The sequence below is a fragment of the Marmota marmota genome, unplaced genomic scaffold (genome assembly GCF_001458135.2).
Source record: "Marmota marmota marmota unplaced genomic scaffold, marMar, whole genome shotgun sequence".
Classification (NCBI taxonomy): domain Eukaryota; kingdom Metazoa; phylum Chordata; class Mammalia; order Rodentia; family Sciuridae; genus Marmota; species Marmota marmota.
The window spans coordinates 14,630-22,904 of NW_025999924.1; positions in this window are offsets into that span (position 1 = coordinate 14,630).

The following is an 8,275-nucleotide window of genomic DNA, read 5'->3' on the forward strand; positions in this document are numbered from 1 at the left end:
CAGTTGAATCAGATTCATTCCACTGACCTTCCCTTTTCTCACTCCTTCTTTGTCCTCAATCCCACTCCTCTACTCCTATTTCCTGTTTTGATGAAATTCCCTCTCCCTTTTTTTCCTTTCTTAAATCCACCCCCCTCAATCCCTCTTTCCTCCACTCCACTGGTCTTATATTCTGATGGAATCCTTAACCATTTCTTTTCTCTCCCCTCTTATTTTGGACTAGCTTCCAGATGTCAGAAAATATTTTAACTTTGACTTTTTGAATCTGGCTTATTTTACTTATCCTCTTTATTATTTGGGAGAAAATGGGGACTCTTTGGATTTGACAATGCTGTGAAAAGTCACATAAGAACTGAAGTAGAGTACAAGGAGGGTGAAGAAGAAAAGTTCTGAAAGTAAATTCACACACACAAAAAAACAGTTGATCAGTGGACTAGAGGAAGGGGGTTGAGTGGGCAGGATAAAGGAAGAACAGTGGAATGAATCTCGCCTAACTTTCCTGTGTACATGTACGAATATACCATAGTGAATCTCGCCACTTATATTCACAAGACAATAATACAAAAAAAGCAACACTAAATAGAAGGGAAATCACTAGAACAGAGGAAAAGGAATAGGGTGGTAGGAGGCAAGGGAAAGGGGGAATACTAGGGACTGACCTGGAGCAAATTATATTCCATGCTTCTATAATTATGTAAAAATGATTCATAATATCATATATAATCATACCAATATAAAAAAAATGCCTGTTATTAGCTACCAACCTCCTCATCACAGAGAAACTCCATTGATAAGCTCTGCAGCACTGCAGGTAGGCAATGAATGAGGATGCATTGATACATGTCTGTAAGTTCCGAATTTTTTTTGGTTAAAAAAAAGATGAAACACAATAGATGAAAACTAACAAGACCAAGAAGCATGTGTAGCATGCACAGAAGAATTTCCCATGATTTTCCTCTTAGGGAACACAGCTGCTGGCTTAGGAAGAATCTTTCCCAAAGCAGACTTATGCTATCATTACAGGGGAAAACTAAAAAACAAAACAAGGAATATTCTCTAGTTAAGGAAATGTTTTTGAGCATCAGTCTCTTCTAATTTCTGAACCATATTCAGAATCAAAAACACCATACACTCATTCAAGGGTGGGAAGCAACCTTGATGCTTAGGGGTTCACTTTTTAGCTTTTCTGTGTCTTGGAAAGCATAGCTCTTTGCAAGCTTAAGTGTAAATTCAGCAGCATATCCAGAGAATTATGAATTTGGGGGGAAAATTAGTACATTTTTAAAATTAGTAACTGTAAGCCTTCCCTAAGTAGTCAACTCCCTTCTTTATGGTTACTGTTATTTCCTAAACCCCTATTTCATGCTATATCATAAATTGGTTACCTTTTCTCCCTTTTGATTTTTTTACATAGCCTCTATGCTCTTCACTTTGAACTCATTCTTATTTAGAATTTTTGCTTCTTGTATTTCATTTAGTTCTTATTAATTTTGTAATCTTGTGAGAAACCTTAGCTTACCCATAAAATCGAGTCTAAGATAGTACATTGTATGAACTGTAGTCTTGTTGTAATTTCCTTACTTGAGATTCAACAATGAACCTTCGGGTCATTTTCAAATGTGTTCTTAAAATTTAATTTCCTTTGCTTTTTATTTTAGCATAAAACAAGATACCCTGTTAAATAAGGTCATTTTATTAGTCCACTTTATAGATCTTCCAGCTAGTGTGAGATACTTTGCAGGGCTTTAAAATGTTCTTGAGTGCAGCCTGGGAAGAGAAGTAGTGTTTTCTAGTGTTGTGGAGAAGTGGAAGCTTAGACTGATCCTGAATTTTTTTTCTTATGATGGGATTAATATTTTCCTTTCTGCAAGACAAAAATTCAAGGCAACCATGGTAAAGATAGATTCTAGTTAAAGACTCCAAAATATCTGACAGAATAGCAATGCTATTACTTTAACCCTTATGTCATCATAAATTTTGTGTTTACTTTGTATTGCAGAACAAGAGCATTATTAATTATATACAGTGTCATCCTAATTTTTAAACCTCTAAATAAAAGAAATACTTTCCTAAAACATTATGAAATTCATGATATTCATCCTCTGATGCCATTAATATATTTCTTAAATCATAAAGAAGGTGTCTTTCTGAGGGGAAATCACCTTAAGAGTGAGGTCAAGGTAGAGTCAAACATTTGCACTTGCAATCCCCAAGACTTAACTCCTACCTCTTTTGATATTTATTTGTTCGAACATACAGAATCAATTTCTTAAATCTTCTATGTAAGAAGAATTAACACAATACAACCTGTCTTGCTCTTTATTCCTTGAGACAAAGACTACTTGGCACTAAAACTAAATCCATGTTTCTTTGTCAGATAAGATGATTTAATAGTTATAATTTATTGTCCTTCAAATTATTGCAGTTTTTCCAATCAAGTCTAAGTTCAACAATCTCTAATGTAAATCAGAAAAATGTTCTTGTAGAGCTGTCGGCAAACCACTCCCCTTGCCTTAAACTGTGTCACATACTCTGTATATAACCTGACAGAAAATCTAATTTCCTGTTTGTAGGGCTCAATACTATATGCCCGAAATTTAGCTGACCAGTATCACCTGATATTGATTCCAAGGATTGTAACAAGGTTCTTTTTTTTTTTTTCCACTCAAGTCCAGGGAGGAAATCTTAGCATATAAATTTCTCTAATTGACATCTTAAGGCAACTTTATGAAAGATGGTGCATCCACTAGACAAAATTCAGGTTAGCAAATGACCCACAGTTCAGTCTTATGTGGATTCTGTATGAATTGAATACATTTAACCTTGATCCATAATATGATTTCAAGTAAACCAAGATTACCAACCGAGAAAAGAATTCAACTTAGCTTCATAGAGTAGAACCCTCAATTATGGCATGTTACTGGATGCTGAGTTTTTCAAAAACTTAAGATAAGCAGTAAACTTCTGTTATTAAAAATAATTTGGAGTCAGAATGAGCATCTGTCAGGAAGGCTCAAGAGGACTTCTGCTCTGTCTGGGAATTTGGATTTGATAACAAGTCATTTTAAGCTTCAGAATAATTCTAAGCTTCTTAATGTTCTTTATGTTGCATTCCCCCTCCCCCAGGGATAATTGTCAACGCAATCTCATTCTTTCTCTGACCTCCCAATTCCCTTTTGGTCAGCAGACAGTGACACATAGAAAAGAGGATGCTAAGTCCATTTGTTAGCCACTGGTGGATGGACTTGGTGATGAGCTCTCATGGACACTTTTTCTGTACCATTCCTTAGCAACTTCTATGACCATTTTATGATTATTAACTTCCAGGTTCTGTCACCCAACTTTCATGTGGCTATCCTTCTGTTCTGAGGTCATGTGTTTGCTCCCTCTTTTTCTCCCTCCGACCTCACTTCATGTAACAATCGGTTATCTGAGGTGCTAAGTGAGAATTTTTTTCCAGGAGCCCTATAGCAAGCTTCTGTTTTTATTGATTATAATTTGTTTCATTGAAAAGCAATTATTTTTTAATGACTGACTCTTCCTCAGTCTCATCCATGCCCTCAGATGCAAGGCAAGAGAGTGAGTGGCAAATTTAGTCTATTTAAGTCCCATTGTCAAATGGGCCAAAGAAAAGTGATCACAAAATTGCCTTTTATTGTCTATCCCTAGTCCAGCAATTTTCAAAAGAGATTATCAAAATAGATTTCCAAGTTTTTGAAATCTTCATGCTACTACTCAACATTTATTAAATTTTCCAAGTGTATGAAATCAGTTCAGTTTTATGTATCATTTAATTCTCATGATTTCACTATGAGGCAAAAGCCATTATTGCCCTATTTTGTAGATAAGGGTTTGAGGTATAGAAAGGTCATGGAATTTGCCCCTCCCTGCCTAGGTAGTGAATTGAAGTCATGCTAGACATTCGGTAAGGCACATACAACCCATGTCTTCACTAAAAACTTCTCAGAGACCTAACTATATGTTTGTGGCTTATGAACCTTCAAAAGGGAACTATCCTACAACCTTTCATTACAAAAGTTTTTACAATGAGTCTTTGAGGGTACATAATAGGAGATTTTATTTTCCTTTGACAAGCTGCACTTTAAATGATCCTTTAGTTACTTCATTTTATAATCTGTCTTTTAGGAATATTTTTAATAGGTGAAAATTTCTATTTAGAGGAACTACCACTGTGACTTTTAACAAACAGAAGGTTGTAAAATACGGCTTTGAGATCATTTCTTCTCTCTGGATGTTGCCAAATAGGGCAGACATTATAATGGTAAAAGCAACAGGTTCAGACAAGTTGTGAATGAGGCACAATAAATGACTTATCCTTTAGGGGTGAGTTTAGAGATGGTTATGCAGCAAGAGCAAACCAATGTAGAGAGAATACATGCGAGTTTTGCAGGAGACTTTAGGATTATATCTGTCAATTCCTTTCTTAGTCGATGTTATCTGAGCCATAGGGTTTATTGGCCTTCTCCAAAATCTCTGGATTGAGGGAAAGGGTTCTAGTGAGAGATGGCCTGGTGATGTGGTCATGAAGTAAGGGTTCAAGGACTACCTCAGCTGTTTCTGTGTTGAGATGATAGATTGATTCTGCCTACTTTTCTTAGTTGGGGCTCTCAAAATGAGTTTACCACTGGACTCTGCAGCAATGTGAACAAAAAAGTTGCTTTTGAGGATTGCATAATTATGCCTCAGGTTGGAATATCCCTGATTAACTCTTAAATCAAATTGATATATTTGGGTGAAATGATAAGAGGAAGGTGGACCCAAATGGATTTCAGAGAGACTTGACATTTAGTGACCCTGCAGATTTTGAATTTAATTAGAGCTGATAATCAATGGGTGTGTGTGTGGGGGGGAACCTCACCACCATTCATGCATGATGCTCATGTAAGGACAGATTATAACTATAAGAAAGGTCAGCAAACTTCATCCAGAGCTATCCCTCCCAGGCTGTTATGACACCAGAAAAGAAAGCCCAAGAAAATGCTGCATCTTGCTCTCAGGAAGGGCTTCTACCTGAAGGTGAAGGTGACACATAAGAGGTCAAGTTTAGAAGTGGAATTTGCTTACTTTTAGCTGTCTGAAGCACAGGAGAGCTCATTTGTTTCAATAGTCAATAAATCTTTCATGTTGGCAAACTCATTGAATTTGATTAAATTGTTTATCCATGAGTATAAACTGACCCTTATAGAACATCCTTTGTAACATCCTTTGAGCTCAGTTACTTCTATAAAATAGGGTTTATCAATATTCACATAAATTTAACCATATCTGACTATGTTTACCTTCATTTCAGCCCAAGTTTCATTAGCAAGAGGAGTTATTAAGGAGAACTTTTTATCCCATAGGAAGTTATAATGTTACCTGTACTAACCTGCTTTAGTAACTTAATGTATCCTTAAAGTAATGGCAGAGTTCTAAATTACTGAAAAATGAAGCTTGATACTCAGATAAAAGCAACAACAAAACCAGCTCTCAGAGTAATGTTGGTAGCAGTTACATCAAAGAGAACATAAAACATGTGTTTATATTTCCATAAATTGAAACTCTTAAATCGATCAATATATTTTGGTGAACTCTTTAGTTAACCTAAACAAATCAATACATGAAACTGTTTAGCATAATTTGGGAGTTTTGAGGATGATCTGATTGCTTTTATTTAAAAAATCAGGGATGGGGATGTAACTCAGTGGCAGAGTTCTTGCCTAGCATGTGGCATTGGGTTCAATCCTTAGCCTAGCACTGCATAAAAAGACACAAAATAAAGACATTGTCCATCTACAACCTCAAAAATAAATTTTATAAAAATCGGTCTGTTTTTAATTGTTTTCAAGTTCATAGATTTCAGCTCATTTTAATTTATTGTCTTTGGCTTTTGGTGCTTTTTCTTTTTCTAGGTCTTTGAGATGTAATGTTAGGTTATTGTTGACTTTTTATTCTTTTAATGAATGAGCTCAATGCAATGGACTTTACTTGGAATTGCCTTTACAGTGTTGCAGATATTTTGAGATGAGAATAGTGACACAACATAAGTATTTTTTTAATCCCTGGTTTCTTCTGCTATCCATTGGCTATTCAATAATGTGTTTTTTAGTCTCCAGGTGTTAGAAATCAACAATAAAAAATAGAAGCTACTCTAATTTCATTCCATTATCTGATAGAATGCATGGTATTATATTCTTTTTTTCCTAAGAATTGCTTTGTTGGCTAAGATAATGGTCTTCTTTAGAGAAAGAGCCATGTGCTACTGAGAAGAAAGTACATTCAATAACTGAATAAAATAGTCTGTTAAGTCTAAAATATTGTCTTAGTTCTATATTTTATTCCAAGCTAATGAGCAAAAACTCATGGAAAAAGAAATACAGTGGACACTAAAATACAAATGATAATCAAACTGTTTTGAAAACTTTATAATAAAATAGAAAATCTTCATGACATTGACAACTTTCTAGACATATGACCTACCCAAACTGTATCAAGAGGACATAGGCAATTTAAACTGACCAATTTCAAGCAAGGAAATAGAAGATGCCATCAAGTCTACCAACCAAGAAAAGACTGAGACCAGAAGGATTCTCAGCAGAGTTCTACCAGACCTTCAAAGAATTAGTGCCAATAATCCTCAAATTACTCCATGAAATAGGAAAGGAGGGAACCCTTCCAAACCCATTAAATGAAAATAGTATCAGCCTGATTCCAAAAGCAGACAAACACATCAAGGAAATAGAATTTCAGAACAATTCCCCGATGAACATAGAAGCAAAAATTCTCTACAAAATTCTGTCAAATATCATACAAAAACATTAAAAAGATGGTGCACCAAGATCAAGGGGGGTTCATTCTGGGATGCAAGGTTGGTTCAACATATGGAAATCAACAAACATAATTCATCACATCAATAATTCTAATGACAAGAATCACATGGCTATCTCAATAGATGCAGAAAAAAGCATTTGACAAAATACAGCACCCATTTATGTTCAGAACACTAGAAAAATTAGGGAGAGTAGGAATATACCTCAACATTGTAAAAGCTATATATGCTAAACAAAAGGTCAACATCATTTAAATGGAAAAAAATGAAATCTTTCCCTCTAAACACTGGAACAGGACAAGGATTTCCTCTCCACTTCTATTCAACATCATCCTTGAAATTCTAGCCAGAGCAATTGGAGAAGAAAGAAATTAAAGGGATATGAATGTGAAAAGAACTCAAACTATCTCCATTTGCTAATAACATGATGTTATATTTAGAAGATCCTAAAAACTCTACCAGAAAAATTTCTAGAGCTCATAAATGAATTCAGCAAAGTAGCAGGATATACAACTAACACCCATAAATTGATGATTGTGTTCTTATATATCAATAATGAATCAACTGAAAGATAAATTAGAAAAACTACCCAATTCACAAAAGCCTTAAATTATTTGGGAATCTAAAAAAAGAGGTGAAAGACTTCTATAATGGAAACTACAGAACACTAAAGAAAGAAATTGAGTAAGACCTTAGATGGAAAGATCTCCCATGCTCCTGGATAGGTAGAATTATTGTCAAAATGGCAATAATACCAAAAGTGCTATACAGATTTAACATAATTCCCATAATACAAGCAATAATAGTTGGTGAGGATGTGGGAGGAAAAAGTACATTCATACATTGCTGGTGGGACTGTGAATTGGTGCAACCACTTAGGTAAGCAGTATGAAGATTCCTCAGAAAACTTCGAATGAACCCACCATTTGATCCAGCTATCCCACTCCTCAGTTTGTACCCAAAGGACTTAAAATTGGCATACTGTAGTGACATGACCACATCAATGTTTATAGCAGCTCAATTCACAATAGCTAAACTATGAAGCCAACTTAGATGCTCTTCAATAGATGAATGGATAAATATTCCATTGTATATAAATATTCCATTGTGTATATGTACCACATTATATTACTCGGCCATAAAGAAGGATGGAATTGTGGCATTTGCTGGTAAATGGATGGAACTGAGGAATATTATGCTAAATGAAATCAGCCAATCCCAAAAAACCAAAGTCCAAATGTTTTCTCTGATAAGTGGATGCTGATCCATGGGGGGCAGAGTAGGGAAGAATGAAGAAACTTTGTATTGTGCAGAGAGGAGTGGGAAGGGGCTGTGGGGATGAGAAGGACAGTAGAATGAGACAGACATTATTACCTCATATACATGCATGATTACACTACTGGTGTGACTCTTCATGTACAGTCAGAGGAATGAGAAGTGGTGCTC